General features: G+C 37.8%; 2 pseudogenes; one reads left to right on the forward strand and one right to left on the reverse strand.

Moving 5' to 3' along the window:
- Positions 1 to 344: 344 nt before the first annotated feature.
- On the forward strand, positions 345 to 1,392 carry LOC120429536 (40S ribosomal protein S2-like; annotated as a pseudogene).
- Positions 1,393 to 8,881: 7,489 nt separating this feature from the next.
- On the reverse strand, positions 8,882 to 19,820 carry LOC120429541 (sorting nexin-6-like; annotated as a pseudogene).
- Between the last annotated feature and the right edge of the window lie 1,255 nt (positions 19,821 to 21,075).

Here is a 21,075-nt window from a genome sequence, read left to right on the forward strand (position 1 = left end):
TTTCGTTGTTCTTGCTAGGTTTTTTTGTTAGTTAAGCTAATTTAGCGATTATTCACACTAGTTTTTTAAAAATAATTTTCCAAAAAAAATGCGTTTCTGAGTTTTAAGACTAAATAAGTGCTTTGGCCTAAGTACTATTACACGGTTCAATTGCAATTTACCTCCAATTTTTGCGGTCCAAATTTTCATCCTTTTCTCACGCGCTCAGCTAAACTCTGGTGATCCGACGTACTGCGAAGAGGAGCAGGAACCAGGTTCGTTAAAGATTTGGGCGGATTTGGCGGACGCAGCTCCAGCCCGTGGTGGATTCAGAGGAGGATTTGGTTCTCGCGACGGTGCCGGTGATGGCAAGATCCGCACCCATGGAGGATATGTACCTGATGTACTCGCTCACGATCAAAGAGTTCGAGATCATCGATTTTTCCATGAGCCGCTCGCTCAAGGACGAAGTGCTGAAGATCATGCCCGTCCAGAAGTAGACCCGTGCCGGTCAGCGTACCCCCTTCAAGGCGTTCATCGCCATCGGTGACTCCAACGGCCACATCGGTCTCGGCGTCAAGTGCAGCAAGGAAGTGGCCACCGCCATCTGTGGTGCCATCATCCTGGCCAAGCTGTCGGTCATGCCGGTTCGCCGTGGTTATTGGAGTAACAAGATCGGCAAGCCCCACACCGTGCCCTGCAAGATCTTCGGCAAGTGCGGTCCGCTCCTGGTGCGCCTCATCCCGGCTCGCCGTGGTACCGGCATTGTGTTAGCTCCGGTCCCGAAGAAGCTGCTCCAGATGGCCGCGGTATCAAGGATTGCTACACGCTGACGCGCGGTTCGACGACCACGCTGGGTAACTTTGCCAAGGCTACCTACACGGCCATCGTCAAGACGTACGCTTTTCTGACGCCCAATCTGTGGAAGGACCTGCCGTTGGCCAAGACGCCGTACCAGGAGTACGTCGACATTCTGGAGAACACCAGCAAGACCGGCCAGCGCATAATTGAGCTGATTACGGCGAATAAAAACAATGCAAGCGACCTTCACGGGTAGTGTTTTGTGGCGAGAACTTCAAAACTTGGCAAATTTGCGCGCGGTTTACTTGGATCGAGCTTGCAGCTGACTGGTTTTGGTTGTTTGTTTATGTTTTGTTTTCACAAAAAAAAATCTGTGAATTGACCGTGTACACGATCAGATTTAACTATTCATTTTGTAAAAATCGAGCAGTTAGGTGTCGAATGGAGCACCGGATTCAAGTGGTACAAATATGAAAGTTCTCCCATTAGGAATAATTGAGTGGAAGTGCTCCATTGTGATGCATATTTTTTATTAATAGAGTCCTAAAGCTCCATGTCAATTTAATGGTAATTCAATTTTGATTTCTTTATTTTTTCATTGCTAAAAAAAATTACAAGAAAACATTTTACATATGGTACCCTCACAAAAAGTTTTTTGTGAAGCAATGCTGCGAAGTATTTCTTTCAAAATTTATTCAAAAATCCACATAAACCCTATTTTGGCGTACAAAAAACCATTGTACCGTAATCTGGGGTGAATCGGGACTACAGTCTGAATAGGGACAGCAGTTTTTAGAGCACTTAAAGCTTTTAAATTTGGAAATGGATGTACACATTTTGTTGGCCTGAGTCTGTTCTAACCGAAACCAACCAGAAAAATCAAAATATTGTGCTCCAACATGGTTAAAAATGCTGTCCCAATTCGCCCCATGTGTCCCGATTGACCCCAGTTTACGGTACTTAAAAAAGCTTTATCCTTGTTACAATAATATTAGCTATTAATTTATGTTGTTTTATGTTTCAGATATTTGCATCTTCAAAATAAGTAGTCTCTTTAAGCTTTTTTTTTTCAATAACGATATTTAATTCAGTTTTTAATCTACAATAAAACTTTCTATAGTTTTTCTTCCTTATTCCCACCACCACCATCAGGAGGACCAGCTTTAACCTCATTGCTCTCTGAAAAAAAAATATGTTTAAGAACATTTAAACAATAAGTGATAGTTTAAATTCTTACTTAACGTAAGCCAACAATGTGTTGAGGCAGGTGTAATTGTGGTCGCTCGAAGTGTTTATATTATAACAATATTTTTGGAAAAAGGTCCATGTTGGTTTAGCATCCGGAGTATAAGCTGAATTAAGGACCATCGATAGTTTAATTACTCCGTCGATAGCTTCCAATAATCCGTTTACTGAAAAATATCTACCTTGATCTAAATAGATCAGATATTGCCTATTAGCGCTGTTTATTAAGATCACATGTGGCTGTAAAGTTAATTTGTGTTCTCTTAAAATGTTTCGATATTTATCCAACGCCGATTCCAATTCTGCAATTGTCTGAAATAGAAAAACATAATATAAGTATTCAGTTTGTAGTCTATAGTTTTTAATTTTAAGTTTTTAGTTTTTAGTTTTTAGTTTTTAGTTTTTAGTTTTTAGTTTTTAGTTTTTAGTTTTTAGTTTTTAGTTTTTAGTTTTTAGTTTTTAGTTTTTAGTTTTTAGTTTTTAGTTTTTAGTTTTTAGTTTTTAGTTTTTAGTTTTTAGTTTTTAGTTTTTAGTTTTTAGTTTTTAGTTTTTAGTTTTTAGTTTTTAGTTTTTAGTTTTTAGTTTTTAGTTTTTAGTTTTTAGTTTTTAGTTTTTAGTTTTTAGTTTTTAGTTTTTAGTTTTTAGTTTTTAGTTTTTAGTTTTTAGTTTTTAGTTTTTAGTTTTTAGTTTTTAGTTTTTAGTTTTTAATTTTTAATTTTTAGTTTTTAGTTTTTAGTTTTTAGTTTTTAGTTTTTAGTTTTTAGTTTTAGTTTTTAGTTTTTAGTTTTTAGTTTTTAGTTTTGAGTTTTTAGTTTTTAGTTTTTAGTTTTTAGTTTTTAGTTTTTAGTTTTTAGTTTTTAGTTTTTAGTTTTTAGTTTTTAGTTTTTAGTTTTTAGTTTTTAGTTTTTAGTTTTTTAGTTTTTAGTTTTTAGTTTTTAGTTTTTAGTTTTTAGTTTTTAGTTTTTAGTTTTTAGTTTTTAGTTTTTAGTTTTTAGTTTTTAGTTTTTAGTTTTTAGTTTTTAGTTTTTAGTTTTTAGTTTTTAGTTTTTAGTTTTTAGTTTTTAGTTTTTAGTTTTTAGTTTTTAGTTTTTAGTTTTTTAGTTTTTAGTTTTTAGTTTTTAGTTTTTAGTTTTTAGTTTTTAGTTTTTAGTTTTTAGTTTTTAGTTTTTAGTTTTTAGTTTTTAGTTTTTAGTTTTTAGTTTTTAGTTTTTAGTTTTTAGTTTTTAGTTTTTAGTTTTTAGTTTTTAGTTTTTAGTTTTTAGTTTTTAGTTTTTAGTTTTTAGTTTTTAGTTTTTAGTTTCAAAATCACGCTGGTAATTTGCAAACGTTGCTGCATTTACTGGTAGTTTAAGCAGAACACTCGGGAAAGGTAAACTTTTCGTGTACTCGGTTTTCTCAAATTAATATAAATATTGCTTTTATTTGACAGGGAATTATAATTCATGACACTTTTGCAGAAGATGACCTTGTACTGGGATTAAATCAGGTAAGGTAGTTTGTAAATAATCATTGTGTGATTGATGTTTGTTGGGGTAAGGAATCATTTCTCGAGTTTTTTTTTATGAAATGAGATTCTGGGAACTTGTTAAGGAAGAACCATAGTGATAATTTAAAAAAAAACCAGACTTACTCGTTGATTTTTTGTCGCCCGGGTGGCCGATCCTAGCTCAACATCGTAAAGTGCCCTCGGAGTAGTAAAACTCGCCATACAATGTCACCAGATTGTTAGCCCGATTCCACCTGTTTTTGCCAGTTGCCAAACAAACCCATTGTTTTTTCTGAAATTATCAAAATTATGATTAGAATTTTAAAAAACTTTTAACCCTTTTCAACAGTACTTTCTTACAGCCTTCCATGTATTTAAATGGAGCGAAAGAGAACATTATCACGACCTAGAACTGGACACCGTAGAAATGCTGGAACTTTAAGCTCTGCCGGTCGAAAAAGATGCGACGGGTTTCGGTAAACACGTCCAACCGGTAACGCCACTCGGCGTTCCGCGGTCGTCTCTGGACTACGATCACCGTTGAGGTGTTGCTAAGGGCGCCGATAGAGGAAAGCTGGTTGGCCCGAATGGACCATGGATGTTCCGTGCGATCTTTTCGAAGCGTCGTGCGTCGATTCGTTCCCGACAGTTGCAACTTTGGTGGCTGTTAAATTTACTTACATTACAGTCGTAAATGACAACAATCACTGCAAAACACTTTACAGAATCACTTAATTTCACTTCGCGTCACAGCACCTCACTGTTTTATTCTTTTTGCGTTAATTTATAAAACATACAACCACTCAGGATTCAAGGCAAACATGAACTGACAAGCGAATCCGTGAGCTGTCATTTCTACCTAATTTGTCCTTAAAATTTAGATAAAATTTAGCTAAAATAGGAGCTCTTTTAGCAAAAATTTTACTGTCAGTGGAATGCAGGCAGTCAGTTGCTGTCAGCAGAATAGCAATCGGTGTTCCTAAATTTCAACAACAATGGGTCCTGAATTTTTACTAAATAATTAGCTGGTACAACTAAAAAAGTTGTGTTTTAGCCAAAAACGAGCCAGCTAATTGCGATTGTTAAATTCACGATGGAACTCCTTTCCGTGTAGAAACATAAAAAATATCATGGATTTCTGCGGCCAATTTTTTAGTTTTTGGAACAAACAAAAATCATGCCATGTTTACAAAAACAGTCCATGATATTTTTGTGTTCATCCTAAGATGCGACTTTCTGCCCGGGCATGGTTGCACCAGAGCACCACTAATTTTTCACCTCAAATTGAAATTTCTCGAAAACTACTAAATGAAATGAACTTATTCTTCCTGCACTGTGTTACTTAAGATGTTTAATGCATTCAATTCAAATTCCAAATGTGGGGGAGAGTGGGGAGACTTAATCCTCGGGGAAACTTGACCCCTAGCCTGTATCTCGTCAGCATGCAGGTAAACAAATTAGCTCTGTTCTAGAAAGCTGTCGAAATTTACTCAAACTCATTGTGGAAAAAAAAATGTTCGGTTTGAGTTACACATTTTTGTCTAAAAAGTGCTGCAAAAAATTTCAAGAGATCTTTTTTCTTTGTTTTGATATATCTAGAAACAGTTCAAATTTATACAAAAAAAAAGTTTTATACATAAATTGTTTGATAAACTTATCAACTACAAAACCCTCACGCATTTGAGGTAAAATTTATTGTCATTCTATTTTTACAACCAATTGTTTAAAAAAGTGCAATTAGGGAGACTTGATCCCTGCATTTTAACAGTCACTGGAATTAGCCTCAAACTTAATTAATTGGTTTGGTATTTCGTACATGATTTCCTTTAGAATAGTTGTCGATGACTTACTACAGTTTGAACCATTTTTCAAATATTTTGTTTACACAATTCCCGCATAAAAAAGTACCATATAAAAACTTTTTTTCATATGGTAATTGAACTTTAAACTATATTGTTACTACCATTTCCAAAAATGTTTGACTACTATTTTAAAAATGGTATTTATATGGTTGGCATGAATTTTTACTATCTCACAAATGGTTTAACCATCTGGCATAAGGGTGGTTAGCAATGGTAACCTTAAAAAACTCAGTACTATTTTCGTCAAAAAACTGTTTGTTGTATGGTAAATAAATGGTTTAAGTACTATTTGGCAAAAAGTAACCTTAAATCAAACAGTTCACAAATAGTTTAATATAGTTAAATTTTAATTTTGGGAAATTGAAAAAACGATTTCACAAATAGTTACCATTTCTCAAAGTGTCATTGTATGATCCAATATGGTAATCAAATGGTAATTTTTTATCCGGGAACCCGCATAAACGAGAACCTTAAAAAAACTTTGTGTTAAATGGTTTCCTCACCATTTCAGAGATCGTAACCACCATTTCAAAAATGGTAGGAAAACCTTTAAAATACCATATCGGAAATGGTACCCTACCATTTATCATAAAGTTCGACCATCTGAATTGAGGGTGGTTAGCAACGGTAACCTTAAAAATCTCCATACAACGTTTCGTCAGATTACCATTTGTGTAATGGTAAAAATAAAGTTAATTTTCGCGTGGAAGCGACCTTTTTCCTCCGGTTTTTACTGTTTCAGAAACGGTTTTTAAATGGTATTTTAAGGTTTTTCTTACAATTTTTTACCTTGCTGCTACTGTTTTACAAATGGTTCGTAAATTGTTTTTTAGGGTTTTTCTTGCTATTTTTACCGAGCACTACTATTTTAGAAATAGTTTTCACATGGTTATTTAAGGTCAATTCTGTAATTTTCTCCCAGTTCCACTATTTGAGAAATAGTTTTCAAATGGTTTTTAATAGTTTTTCTAGCATTTTTTACCTACCTAATTTTTACAAAATTGTTCACTTTTTGACGGATGGTTCACAACAATAATATGAAAACTTTTTTGGCTTTAATTCTAGTTGATTGCCGATTCTGTTCGGTTGATCATACTGCCAAAGTCGTCCAAACCTGAAAAAATAAGAAAAAAAAATCACAAAGTATCGAGTAGAATGTAACATTTAAATATGTGTACTTATCTGATGATTCAAATGATTTCCTTGATTCCCAGTCACGGCGTTCTCACAGGATTCTTACAGAATTCTAGCAGAGCGAAAATATTCTTACTAGAACGCTGCCATAACCCTGCTAGAATTTCTCAAGAATTCTTTGAGAATTCTAGCTCAAATGCAATAACCGGTTCTATAGCAGGAGCCGGCGAAATAAACCGGTTCTGTAAGAATCCTGCTAGAATGCTGCTAGAACTATTCTGACAGGCCATCCTGCTAGAATTCTGTAAGAATTTTGCTAGAATGAAATGGCAAAAATTTCAACTAGAATCCTGCTAGAATTTTATTAGAATGTTCTTGCTAAAAATTTTGGTTGAAATTTATGACCTGGAATTTAGTTCAAATTATAAAACGACAAAATATTCACATTCCTGTTTAATAACAGTAAAAAGAAAACAAGATGTTTAACATTTTTATTTCGCAGAAAAACACTGGGAAATACTAAAATACTATCATTGTCTTTTTTCCTTCACTTCGGATTAATTCTGGCCTTTACTATGTAGTTTTAAACGTGTAGTGGATTAACCGGCATCTTCTTGGGATTCGGCGGGAACGGAAGCACCAGAACTCAACTGAGATTTTGGCCGTCAGGCGGCAACCGGAGTCTATGTTTCTTGGGGTGAAGTTCCGCCGTGTCTTCCGGGAGTTTCCAATCGGAATTGTGCCTGGGGAGTTAAAATTATGAAATTTTAGTTACTTCGAGGACACAATCAATTTATAACAATCTTACCAAAATGCGGATGGCCAGGAAATCATCAAAACAGCATGAATGGACATTTTTCGAATGAAATAAAAGATGCTGCTTTTGCTCACAAGTTTTTTTTTTGTTACAAGATGGCGGTCACAATACGGTTTGGCGAAAATGACGTAATTTCGACAGATTTCGCTTTGCTAGAAAATTCTGGCAAAATTCTTACAGAATTCTGATAGGTCTGTAAGAATCATTCTAGCAGGATTCTAGCGAAACCAGCTCTGCTAGAAATTTCCGTGACCGGGTTAATGCCAATCGTGCGTTCGCTCCGATTTTGTTTTGTCGGTCGGCTGCCGCCGAATCCTCCAGCACCAGCTGTTCCGTTGTTTCAAGTTCTCCACGGCGCTGAAATGATCAACAAGAAAAATTTAAACAAAGTATCTGGCAAATTAAATGATTTGTTTGAAAATTATACCTGCGCACAAAATGTAGACAACAACCAGCCGCACAAACGTTTCACTTCAGACTGTTTTTGCCTGCGCCAGCCTGCAACGAGTGCAGGTAACGAGCATAGTGAGAGAAGAGAAACGAGAGAGCGTGCAAAGCAGAGTAATAATACTCTGCCTGGCGCGCTCTTTCGTTTCTCTTCTCTCGCTACGCTCGTTACCTGCTCTCGCAAATATGCCGTAAATCCAAAATTATCAACTGTTGAAAAATGATTCGCTCATTCAATTGAAATAAAGTAACAATTATCACAAACATGTTACGCTTAAAATTGAATCGTCAACGAAACTCAAAGGAATTGTAGCGCATCAAAAGGAACCGACATTTTCGAGCCTTTTTGTTCTTGAGCTCCTCAGTTTGTTTTCTCTTTTTGTTGGTTTAGATTCTGTCAATTAAAATTGGTAAACTTCGGATTGGCTTTCTTTGGCAGCTCAAATGTGGGTAAAATCCAGGGGCAAGTAAGCCAAATGATGTCCACACAACTTAGTACTACTGGTGCAGCTGCACGACGAACACTTTACCGTAAAGTGAATGCCTTTACCATATGGTTCACAAACTCTCCGCCAAAGTTGTCATTCTTCGCTTTTATCAGCCCCACCATCGTTGAGTAGATCGTAAACTTTTCCGGCAACTTAGTCAGACAAAATCTTGTTCCGGAAGTTGCCCAAATCCGACTCCAGCACAAACCCAACCCCTTATGAAGCTATAGACAAAAAAGTTTAATTCTTTCATTTGAAAACAAAACTTAGTCAAATTTGGTAAACGCTTTTTGCAAATTCTAACTATTTTTCAATACTGAAAATTCAGTCAAAGAATATATCTGAAAATATTTTTTTTTTTTAAATTTACTCATAAATCAAACACGACACAAGGCTTTAAGAAACAGAGTTTTCGATGATAGATTTAATATGCTTATATCATCAGATTTTTAAAAAAAAATGTTGGTGGCTATTTCTATCACTACAACATTCAACAAAATAAAAATCTAAACACAACCTGTAAAAATCAAAAACTTTCTCGATTTTACTCCGAATTTATAAATAATTCTATTTATAAATCATGTTATAATTATTCAAAAAATCAATATGAAGGGGGGGGGGGGTCAACAGAATGTGACGTACTTTTCAAAGGGGGGTTGGAGCCAGCGTGACAAAGTATGACATAGGGGGGAGGGGGGGTTAATTTTGGCCAATTTTAGCGTGACATACTTTATGGATGACGCCAAATGGGTATTTAATGTTTCTATATGGTAATCGTGAATCAATATGAACCATTTGAACTTAAAAATCACCTTATGATTTAGGGTAACCATTTGAGTAAACATCCTCAAATAGTTTTTTACAGTCATCAAGAAGATAGTTGACCATTACAAACATTCAAATAACTCTATTACTAATGGTAACCATTTGAAAAATAGTTATCAAGGTCCGCCAAATAACATTATTACAAATGGTGACCATAACTCATAAGGTTGTTTTAAGGTCCTCACTAGAATTCATATAGTTTTCGTTTATCCCCCGCATAAACGAGAACCTTAAAAAAACTTTTTGTTAAATGGTTTTCTCACCATTTCAGAGATCGTAACCACTATTTGAAAAATGGTAGGAAAACCTTAAAAATACCATATCGGAAATGGTACCAAACCATTTTTCATAAAGTTCGACCATCTGAATTGAGGGTGGTTAGCAACGGTAACCTTAAAAATCCCCGAACAACGTTTCGTCAAATTACCATTTGTGTAATGGTAAAAATAAAGTAAATTTTCGCGAAAAAGCGACCTTTTTCTCTCGGTTTTTACTGTTTAAGAAATGGTTTTTAAATAGTATTTTAAGGTTTTTCTGACAATTTTAAACCTTGCGTCTACTATTTTAGAAAGGGTTTGTGAATGGTTTTTTAGGGTTTTTCTTGCTATTTTTACCTAGCGCTACTATTTTGGAAATAGTTTTCATATGGTTATTTAAGGTTAATCCAACATTTTTTTCCAGTTTCACTATTTCAGAAATAGTTTTCAAATGGTAAATTAAAGTTTATCATACAAATTTACTGCTTTTTGAGAAATAGTTTTGAAATAGTTTTTAAAAGTTTTTCTTACATTTTTTACTTACCTATTTTTTACAGAATTGTTCACTTTTTGACGGATGGTTCACACCAATAATATTTGTTTGGCTTTAATTCTAGTTGAATGCCGATTCTGTTTAGTTGATCATACTGCCAAAATCGTCCAAACCTGAAAAAGTAAGAAGAAAAAATCACAAAGTATCAAGTTGAATATAATATTCAAATGTCATATGTACTTATCTAATGATTCAGATTGATTGATGCCAATCGTTTGTTCGCTTGGTCGCATCCTCGGCGGAACAAATTTTGCACGTTCGATTTTATATTGTCGGCCGGCTGCCGGCATGATCTCTTTTGATTACCGATCGAATCCTGCAGCACCAGCTGTTCCGTTTTATCAAGTTCTCCACGGCGCTGAAATGAAAAATATAAACAAATTATCTGGTAAATCAAATGATTTGTTTGAAAATTATACCTGCGCACAAAACGTAAACAACAACCAGCCGCACAAACGTTTCACATCAGACTGTTTTTGCCTGCGCAGTGCGCTTGCCTGCGCGAGAGCAGGTAACGGAGCGTAGCGAGAGGAGAGAAAAGAGAGAGCGCGCAAGTTAAATTTAATTTTGCGTTGAATCCAAAATGTTGTTAACTACCTATTGTAAATTGATTTAGAAATGCAAATATTGCTTAAAGAATTGTAATTAATAAACAATAATTTAGGATATGAGATTCTGCAATCTGCATTCAAAAGAAGGCGAGCCCTTACGTTAGTGAACATTGCGTTTCCTTTGATGGTTGGCGTAAATTATGCGAAACCAAGAACAACGGAGGTTCTGAAACTCAATTTCGTCGGGGTAAACGCCCTATTTGTATAAAATATCACACTACACCTCCACACCACCGATTCCGTTGACGCTAGAGAACGGAACCGTAATTCCGCTGGTCAATCTAACCGATTCGATGGTAGAGAGCGTCAGAGAAAAAAATCTCAATAAACTATAGATCTGAATAAATATCTTTGAAAATAAAAATGCCAAATTTACTCGATTAACAATTCATTGCATGTTGTCATCAGCAGACGCGAAGCGACGCCGCGAGGTTACCTTCCTGGTCCACTTCTTTGGAGTTGCTGAATGTGCTCGACGAATAAGCAGGGCCTTGGCGGCGTTGCTGTCGCGCTGGTAGTACCGGAGCGTATCGCTGGCGATGCGGCCTTCCATGTTCTGAAAACTAAAGTGGGATTAGAGCGAGTTGAAAGGTTGTTGTTGCTGCGGTCTCACCCGAAACTTTTCGAAAATATCCGACGTCTTGGCCAGGAACTTCTCCATGGTGCCGTGCTCGGCCGTGGACAGCGTCGTTAGCACCGACGGTAAGCGTACGTGCGCGTCGGCCACCTCCTTGTGTTTGTTGGTATTTTTTCCGTGCGCAGTGCCGCTTCCTTGAGGTGCGCGTGGTGCTCGCCGAGGAATTGCAGCTCGTGCTCGAAGAAGTCGTTGACCTCTTTCACGAATGCGCCCAGAAAGTTTTCGTTGGTGGTTTTGCCTATACCTCAACAATTCAGCTTGGCGCACAAATCCTGGTCGAATTCGAGAAAAAACTTTCAAGTGGGAATCGTTCCGGAAAACCTGATGGGAGGTCACGTGAGAAACACCTCTTGCATGGTCACCGTCTTTTTGAACGTCACCAGATATTCCGCCTCCAGTTCCTCCTTTACCTTTTTGAACTCCTCCTTGGTCATGTTGCCTTCGCCCTCGCCCAGCCGCTGCAGTTTCTCCCGGGACGCGTCGAAATCCGGCCGCGGATTTCGGCGGAATGATGTACACGGCGTACTCTTCGTTCTCCTCTAACCGGTCGTGCAGCCACACAAACTATTCGTGCTGCGGCACCACCAAAAAGTCCGACTTGACCCGATCCTTCTCGCTTAAGGCATCGGAAATGTCCAGTTACAAACCACCCTCGCACACACTAATGGCAGATCCATCACCGGCAGATGCAGATCCCATCCTCCAGCGGAGTCCCGGCCAGCAGCGGCGTTCCGTTGCCGTTCTCCTCAATCGTCCCGTCCTGCAACGATCCCAACAATAAATTTCCTGTCTTATCAGTGCCCTCAAATTACTCACCATAATTTCGAGTTGGTTGCAGCTGCTGCTCCTACTCCACCTTCTGCTGCTTTCGAGCGGAATCGATCCAATAAGACACTCCAAAACAATCTTCAACACTCGCAGGAATCGATATCACGCACTGCAAAAATCTGGCCACAACACAGTGGAACCAAACAGCAGCAGTAGCACGAACTGTTTTTGATTCTTTTGCCACTTCATTGTTTATAAACATCACGCTGACGTTTTGTATCAATGACCTGACAATTAAGTAGACAGGTGAGTATGAAATGTCGGAGTCCTTGTCGAAGTAAGCTGCGGACAACTTCCCGCTGCAGATTTCTGAGAATGCCAGATTTTTCATGTGTTAGACAAAATAATGATCAATCATTATATCAAATTCTACACCTAATCCGATGCACAGCCAGTAAATATTTACACCTCAAATTTGCACAATAAATATTGCACACCACGCATGCCTACTGCGGTGAGTGTCCAGGATAAAAGCTATTATCAATTTGAAGCAAAGCTTTCAGGTGTGTGTCTTGGAAAGTTTATTTTCCTGCTGTAGTTTGAGGTGTGAACTTTTGTAAAGAGCTTTCCACAACTTGCATGATTGCCGAAAAATCATTGCATTCTGCAATAAATATCTGTTCCAGATTTTAATTTTTACCAGTTTCGTCATTTTTTTTATTAAGATCTAGATTTTTTTTAAAAGGTCCAATAAATAATTTTTATTTTTTTTTGCTTTTTGGTTATTTTTGAATACCCCTGATTTACATATCATTACAAACACTCAACAACCAAAAACTAAAAATTTAATTTATTGGACATTTTCAAAAAAAAAACTAGTTATGAACATTGATGAACGAGTTTAAAAATTATTAAATATTTATTTAAATGGTGAAATCCAGAGTATTTTTAAAGGTCCTGTAAACATATGAAACACAATAGGTTTTAGGACCTATTCAAAAATAACTCTAGAAATCTGCAGTTTTTGTTTTGAACCAAATTTCCAGTTTTTGCTTCTTGAGTATTTTTGAAACCGCCTTGAGTCAGGGGTATGAAAAAACACCCAAAAAGCAAAAACTGAAAATTTGGTTTATTGGACCTTTTAAAAAAAAAAACTACAGAAATTGGGTACTAAAGCCCTTTGTAAATTTTTATGTACAACGGTAAAAAACACGATTAAAAACCATTTCTGATCACTTTTTGCCTTCCTCACCTTACTGAGGAAAGGCTATAAAATCACTCGAAAAATGAACTTTTTAGTTAGACCTCCTAGACCTACCTTCATTTGTACATATCGACTCAGAATCACCAGCTGAGCAAATGTCTTTGGTTTGGCTGTATGTAGACATGTGTACCGAATCAATGTCACTGGAATATCTGGTCACTGGCTGAACCGATTTTGACCGGATCCGCCTTATTTTGTTCGTTTTGGGGTCCCCTAAGAGCCTATTAAATTTTATTCTGTTTAGTGAAGTAATTTGAAAGTTATGCCATGAAATAGTTTTTTTGTAGATGCTAAAAAGGGTGATTTTCAACATAACCTCAAATGGCCGGGTCTGCTGTTGCAGGTCGACCCAGTCACGAAATATTCTAGCAGAGCTGGTTCTGCCAGATTCCTGCTAGAACAGTGGAACATTTCAGCTAGAATGCTGTAAGAATATCCAGCTCTGTGGGAACTCTTCTAGAATCCTGCTAGAACGTCGTGACTGGGGACGAGCGAATACAGCGTTGTAATTTTTTCTATATGAGAGATCTGTATTTCCTTATGTAAAAGTCTGTAATTGGCAGGTATATTTGTTGCGGAAAAACGGAATCGACGTAACACCTTATAATGTGGCCCTCTTAAACCTTGCGGTTTCGTCAACGGATCCACAGGCGTGTATCGTTCTTTTTGCGACAAGACTCCGCCTCCCGGGTCTCCTAAGTGTGAAGGTATGGCACGGGGAGAGGGCACCGAATACCTATATTAACACTTAGAATTTTTTGCGTCTGCCTCGGGATTCGAACCTACGACCTCTGGATTGTGAGTCCAGTGCGCGGTCCGATTGATCCACACAGGCAGACTATATTTGTTGCACCTTTATAGATTTTTACTAACTTTAAATGCTAACTAATAATTTTGGAGCATTATTTATTATAGTTTGATAACAATTCAGCTGGAATAAAAAAAATACAATATATTATTGACACTTACTACTTATTTCAAAATAATAAATTTCAAAAGTCTGTACTAAACATTTGGTTCAATATATCTGGCATCCTTGTGTGCGAGAAACGTCAAGTCGCAAGTTGTTTCGTTTCGGTTTTGTTGTGCTGCAATCCTTCCTCTTGAGGAGGCATTTCAACGATTTGAGCCAATTTGAACGGTATTTTCGCGATTCTCAAGCCAAATGCGGTGGATGACCATCAGTAGTGCTAAGCGCTGGTGAACTGTCCCCGCGTTGGAGTTCCAGAACGGGTGAAAAAGTTATGTTAAGGCGGCGGCGGCTCGCCAGGAAGAAACTTTTTTTGTGTGGACCGGGAGCTGGACAAGTAAAACGAGTGCGTTTGCGAGCAGGACCGGGCTCAGAAAAGCTGGAGATCGCTAAATGGTATGAAGTTTTTTTTTGAGATTCAGAAGAATATTTCCTAAAAGGACTTGTTTGTTACAGGCCGGCAATTATAAGATTTGTCTGTTGAACATTGCGTTGGCCAGAAAGCACAACTACAAGGCCAGGTCGGAGCCCAAGTTGGCCGATGGACGAACTTCCAGTGCTGATGGAGAAGCTTCGCAAAGCGAAGAACCTACGCCAGCTGCATCTGGACTTGAACAAGCCGGGGAAAGAGGTGATCTCAGGTGGTCCTTCGATGACTCCAGAACCAGTGCGAGTCCTGGATGGTGGTCCAGTTAACGCAGATTCAATTGGATATTGTGGAAATTGGGTCGTCGGATGTGGTGTGGACTAGGGAGGAGGTGTGCCAAATCTCGACGTCCCTGTCCGTTACGGTTAGACCAACAATAGGAGGATGCCCTCGCTCAGCCGGATCGACTTTGGCCGGTTGGCCAACACGCGGCTTAAGCACGTCAGCCTGAACGACATCCACGATTGGGTCCGGCTGTAGGACTGCTAGGGCAGATGCGGCACCTGGCAACGGTTAGACATGCACGCCTGCTAGCTGGACAGTTGGGCTGAAGTCTTTGGAGCGGTTTAGCAGGCACCGGCGTTGCTGTTTTTTGTAGCTGTGCTGCATATATATATAAATATATATATATATATATTAGGGTGGTCCAAATCCGGACTTTTTTGGGGCTACCCCCTGAAATCAAATATTGACCCATCACTAGGCTAAATTCCAAATTTGAGCTCATTCTGACCACGGGAACCCCTCCCTCCAATCGCTTAAAGTTTGTATGGGAAAAATCGTCAAAATGTATGGAGAGAAGCAACTGTTTAACTTTTTTACCTGTGGAATGCGCCATAGTTATCCGATTCTTACCATTTCTCAAATGTAGAACCTTCATTAAATTTAGAACAACTTTCCCGAAGACACCATATTTTTAGGATTTTTCCCGCGAATTTATTAGCGCCCAAAACTGACCATTTTTGCGCGGCCAGCTGTAAGGGGCTACCTAACAACGATGTTTAATTCCAATTCGTACACGCACGTGCTCTCTCTCAGGTTCAAACTCTCTCACGAGCTTGCTCGCCTGCCTGCCTGTTTACCTACAGGCGCGCGCGCTGTTTCTCAGCTTGGACTTTTGTCGTCGTCGTCGTTTTCGTTTTCGTTTGCGCGCTGCATTCCTCGCATGTTTATTATAATTTTCAAGATATATTTCGATATTTATTTCGAGATATAAAATTAAATGTAATATGTGATTAACAATAGATATCATATTATCAGAGTGTGTGTGAAAGAATACAAATTTCGATAAAATAGTTCATCCATGAATTGTCATCTGTTATTATTGAGTAAATTTTTAATTTTTTTTTATTAAACTCAAGACTGGGATTTTAACTATTCTAGAAAAAAATATAAGACATTTTTTTAACTTAGTCAAGTGTAGATTTTAGGAAGAACAATACACTTAGACAATTCATCGTTTAAGGGAACTGTTTTTTCCGCTTTTGTATTCTATCAAACAAGCTTAAAAAGAAAACATTTAAAGTTTTTTAATAGCCCTATGATCACGATTATTTTTCATTCCATACAAAATATTTTAAACTGGCGAAAATATAACAAACTTCCTTACAACAAATTGCGGTATATTTTGCCTTTGACGATTTTTAGAAGTTTATGTCAGATTCCAAAACATCCAAAAAATGAAACGATGTCTAAGAGCTTCAAAAATAGAAATTGTTGAGCTAGCTAGTTTTATATCTGGAATCAAATTGCGAATGGACAAGCAGTTGGTCGGATGATATTTAGAGTAAAAAAAAACAAAATTTGTATTACCTGAAGATTTTTTTTAAATAATTGAATCATTCTCTCTAATGAGCATATACGAACAACTGCTTGTAATGCTTGGAAAAACGAACAAACCCTGTTCATTTGCTTCATTTTTTTTTAATGAGCCTAAGCCAAGGCCTACGCTGTATTTTATTCAAATTAATAGCGAACAAAACCATCGACATTTTTTATATATTATGCTAAACCTGCTATTTTAGTTGAAAATGATAATAAACATGCCAAGAACGCAGCGCAGCGGATAGCAAACGAAAACGATGACGACGACAAAAGTCCAAGCTGAGAAACAGCGCGCGCGCCTGTAGGTAAACAGGCAGGCAGGCGAGCAAGCTCGTGAGAGAGTTTGAACCTGAGAGAGAGCACGTGCGTGTACGAATTGGAATTAAACATCGTTGTTAGGTAGCCCCTTACAGCTGGCCGCGCAAAAATGGTCAGTTTTGGGCGCTAATAACTTCGCGGGAAAAAATCCTAAAAATATGGTGTCTTCGGGAAAGTTGTTCTAAATTTAATGAAGGTTCTACATTTGAGAAATGGTAAGAATCGGATAGCTATGGCGCCTTACACAGGTAAAAAAGTTAAACAGTTGCTTTTCTCCATACATTTTGACGATTTTTCCCGTACAAACTTTAATCGATTGGAGGGAGGGGTTCCCGTGGTCAGAATGAGCTCAAATTTGGAATTTAGCCTAGTGATGGGTCAATCTTTGATTTCAGGGGGTAGCCCCAAAAAAGTCCGGATTTGGACCACCCTAATATATATATATATATAAATATATATATATATATATATATATATATATATATATATATATATATATATATATATATATATATATATATATATATATATATATATATATATATATATATATACATATATATATATATATATATAAATATATATATATATATATATATATATATATATATATATATATATATATATATATATATATATATATATATATATATATATATATATATATATATATATATATATATATATTTATATATATATATATATATATATATATATATATATATATATATATATATATATATATATATATATATACAGCAATTCCCCACGAAAACAGCATGATTCGAAAAAAAAGTTCTCCGATCGGGCTCAAAATTTTTCTGGGGGATCCTTGGCCGAAATAATTAGACCCGTATTTTTTTGTTTGGCTATTAGGGTGACCTACGCCGTGTTAGGGTGGTCCGAAAAATGGCAATTTTCATCGATCTTCGCAAAAACTACTTTTTTCAAAAAATCATATCTCCGCGCCATTTCATCCGATTTTAGCTGTCCTAGACGCAAAAGAAAGGTGATTAGTTTGGCTATTTGGGAAAAATAGTAAGAAGTTTCGAAAATCTAGCTTAACATTTGAAAAGGTCATATGAAAACTTAAAATGCTGTTTTGAAGGTCTCGGGACCAAAGAGCCTATGTCTGAAAATATTTTTATCGGACTCCTCGGAAAATTTCACATAACATATCAAAAAATGGTGAAGTTATGTTTTCGATACTCTGAGATACGATTTTTTGAAAATAAAAACTGTGTTTTTCGACGCGCCACGCGCAAAAATTGGAAAATGACGAAAACGGGAAAAAATCGACTTTTTTCACTAAAACTACGATAACTTTAAAATTTCAGCGATGACCTATACATGTTAGGATACTAAAATTTTCGTAATTAAAAGACGCAACTTTTGGTACCATAACATCTATAGGTCATCGCTGAAATTTTAAAGTTATCGCAGTTTTAGTGAAAAAAAGTCGATTTTTCCCCGTTTTCGTCATTTTCCAATTTTTGCGCGTGGCGCGTCGAAAACCCCAGTTTTTATTTTCAAAAAATCGTATCTCAGAGTATCGAAAACATAACTGCACCATTTTTTGATATGTTTTGTGAAATTTTCTGAGGAATCCGATAAAAATATTTTCAGACATAGGCTCTTTGGTCCCAAGACCTTCAAAACAGCATTTTATGTTTTCATTCAACCTTTTCAAATGTTATGCTAGATTTTTGAAACTTCTTACTATTTTTCCCAAAAAGCCAAACTAATCACCTTTCTTTTGCGTATAGGACAGCTAAAATCGGATGAAATGGCGCGGAGATATGATTTTTTGAAAAAAGTGGTTTTTGCGAAAATCGACGAAAATTGCAATTTTTCGAACCACTCTAACACGGCGTAGGTCACCCTAATGGCCAAACAAAAAAATACGGGTCGAATTATTTCGGCCAAGGATCCCCCAGAAAAATTTTGAGCCCGATCTGAGAACTTTTGTTTCGAATCATGCTGTTTTCGTGGGGAATTGCTGTATATATATATATATATATATATATATTTTTTTTTTTTTTTGATGTAGGTAATCTCGAAAACACTAAACTTTAAAATTCGATATCTCTGGAACGAAACATATTCATTTCTGTCGATAAGTGATTCTTATGTAAAATTGGCCGGAGAAAACGATGGTGAGGTCAAATCAAAAAAATAAGTTGGGGTGTTTTGAGATACGGCCGTTTAAAGTTTTCAATTGCGCAATACAGGTAGAAAAAATAAATTAATCAACATTTTGATCACGGAAATGGATTCAAAATTGAGTCTAAGACCGACCTTCTAAGATTTGTGGTTCCTGAGCTATCGCCGTTTGAAACTTGGAGGTTTGGTCAAAAATCGCCAAAAAATTGATTTTTTGGGGAGGTACAAAAATGGAGGGGGTGGTCCGATTTGGATGAAATTCGGGATTCTTGCATGTTTTGATAGTATCAACAGCTCTGCCAAATTTGAGCAGGATCGGAGAGGGTAATTTTCAAATTTGCACTTTTTCGTGCACAGTTGAGATGGAATGACCCATACTTAACTTGTTATATTTTAAACAAAAACGTTCAGGCTTTATGTGAAATTTACTGATAGAAAATCAAAAGTTTAGATTTCTTATTCATCCATTTTGCTTAAGATTTGTAATTGTTTGGTTACAATTCTTCAACGAACCTTCACTTTTCTACTTGATTCCGTACATACAACATCACACAATACATGACAGTAGAAGGGTTTTCGTGCCGCTGTAACGAGATAGTCCTTGACAGCGATAGGGCCAGGACTACTCGAATTGAGTGGAAAAGAAAATGGAGCTTTTCCCCTCCCGTTTGGAATTCGAGCGGGAAAATGTCTTGTTGGCCCGCCGATGTTAAGCATCGGCCTCTTTTTTTCCGTGTGTTTAGTCGTGTCCGTTTGTACCAGTACCGTCCTTTGAGCTGTGTACGTCTTCGCCTTCCGGAAGTGGAAGTGCCCACACGGAAGTCTAGTTCCGTCGGCGCGACGGCACACGGGTATCCGGTGAACCTAGCCTTGTGAGTGCGCAGGAGCCGTTGGCTACGTTTTTCGTCAAACACCGACCCCAAATCTCTGGCGCGCGGCGCCATAATCGTCCAGGAGATTATCCCCTCTCGGCACGCCCAAATCAGTGGACTCTGGGGCTGCCGAATCCGCCACTGAGGGAAGACGCCTGCCGCAAGTAGGACCAGCAACGCCCGCTGGCCTACCTCTGCGTTCCAGCCCAACCCAGCAGCAGCTTAAGCCATCCGGAAGTCGACGACCAACCCCCCCCCCCCCCCCTATGGGATCGCGGCGGCACAGTCGAGGGCGCTCCTGTGACCGGCCTTGGAGCAGGTGAACGCCGAAGGCGTTCGAGGTTTCGAGTGGAGTCAGCGAAGCCTCGCGGCGAGTCCAGCTGCTGAACGGTACGTTGCCCCTGAAGTGCATTACACTCCCCAAACACACCCACACCATACACTTATCCAGAAAATACACGTTTTGATTAGAAAATTGTGGTTTTTGATTTTTATTTCATCCGTGTCTCACTTGAATCGCTGAGTAGAAATGCCGACCCTGAGTGATGAGTAGTCAGTAGCTTAGGTCTACGACTAGGTACCTGTAAGTAGATGGTCTCTGCCCTGAAAAAGGAATGAGCTAGTCCACCTTGATACTGAAAAGTCATAAGTTTCAATTGGCTTCCTATCGGAAAGCACGAAAAGCGATCAAGTTTGACCGGGTGGTGTAAAAATCTAAGGATTTTTCCTTCGGGAGGTGGCAGGGATCCGTGCTAGCACAGCTTTCTTCACCTGCACACTTTCCCCGCCCCGACCAAAAATCTGTGTTAGTGCCTTAAACGGTCTTAAATCAATTGAGCGTTTTTGCGCTTACTCAACGCTTTGTTTAGCCGTTTTCGGTTTTGGAAATTCGTGGTTTTGGGCAATTTGTGTTGTTCGGAAACCGATTGAACTCACATGAAACATATTACATAGATTATGAACCCACACATGCATCCCTGTAATCAATAACACCAAACAACAACACACATGAACCCACCACCTAGACAAAATTAAAATTTTACGACTTGCACTGCAGTCGACACATCTCGCTCCATACACAATGACACGAAGGAAAAGAATAAAACTGAAGAAAGTGGAATGGAGGAGAGTGGAATGGCAGGGTGAGGAGTACGACGCAGACTGCTCGGACGTTGAAGGTCTAGTCGAGATGCCCAGCCCAGCGACCTGTGAGTTTAGGGAACCAGAACCGGAACCAAAAACTGAAAGACCACCTCAGTCGGCAGCGGGATCGGCCAAAAGCATAGGCAAGCTGTCCCCCGGCAAGGTCGGTGGCAATAAATTGAAG

The sequence above is a fragment of the Culex pipiens genome, chromosome 1 (assembly GCF_016801865.2).
Source record: "Culex pipiens pallens isolate TS chromosome 1, TS_CPP_V2, whole genome shotgun sequence".
Taxonomy (NCBI): Eukaryota; Metazoa; Arthropoda; class Insecta; order Diptera; family Culicidae; genus Culex; species Culex pipiens.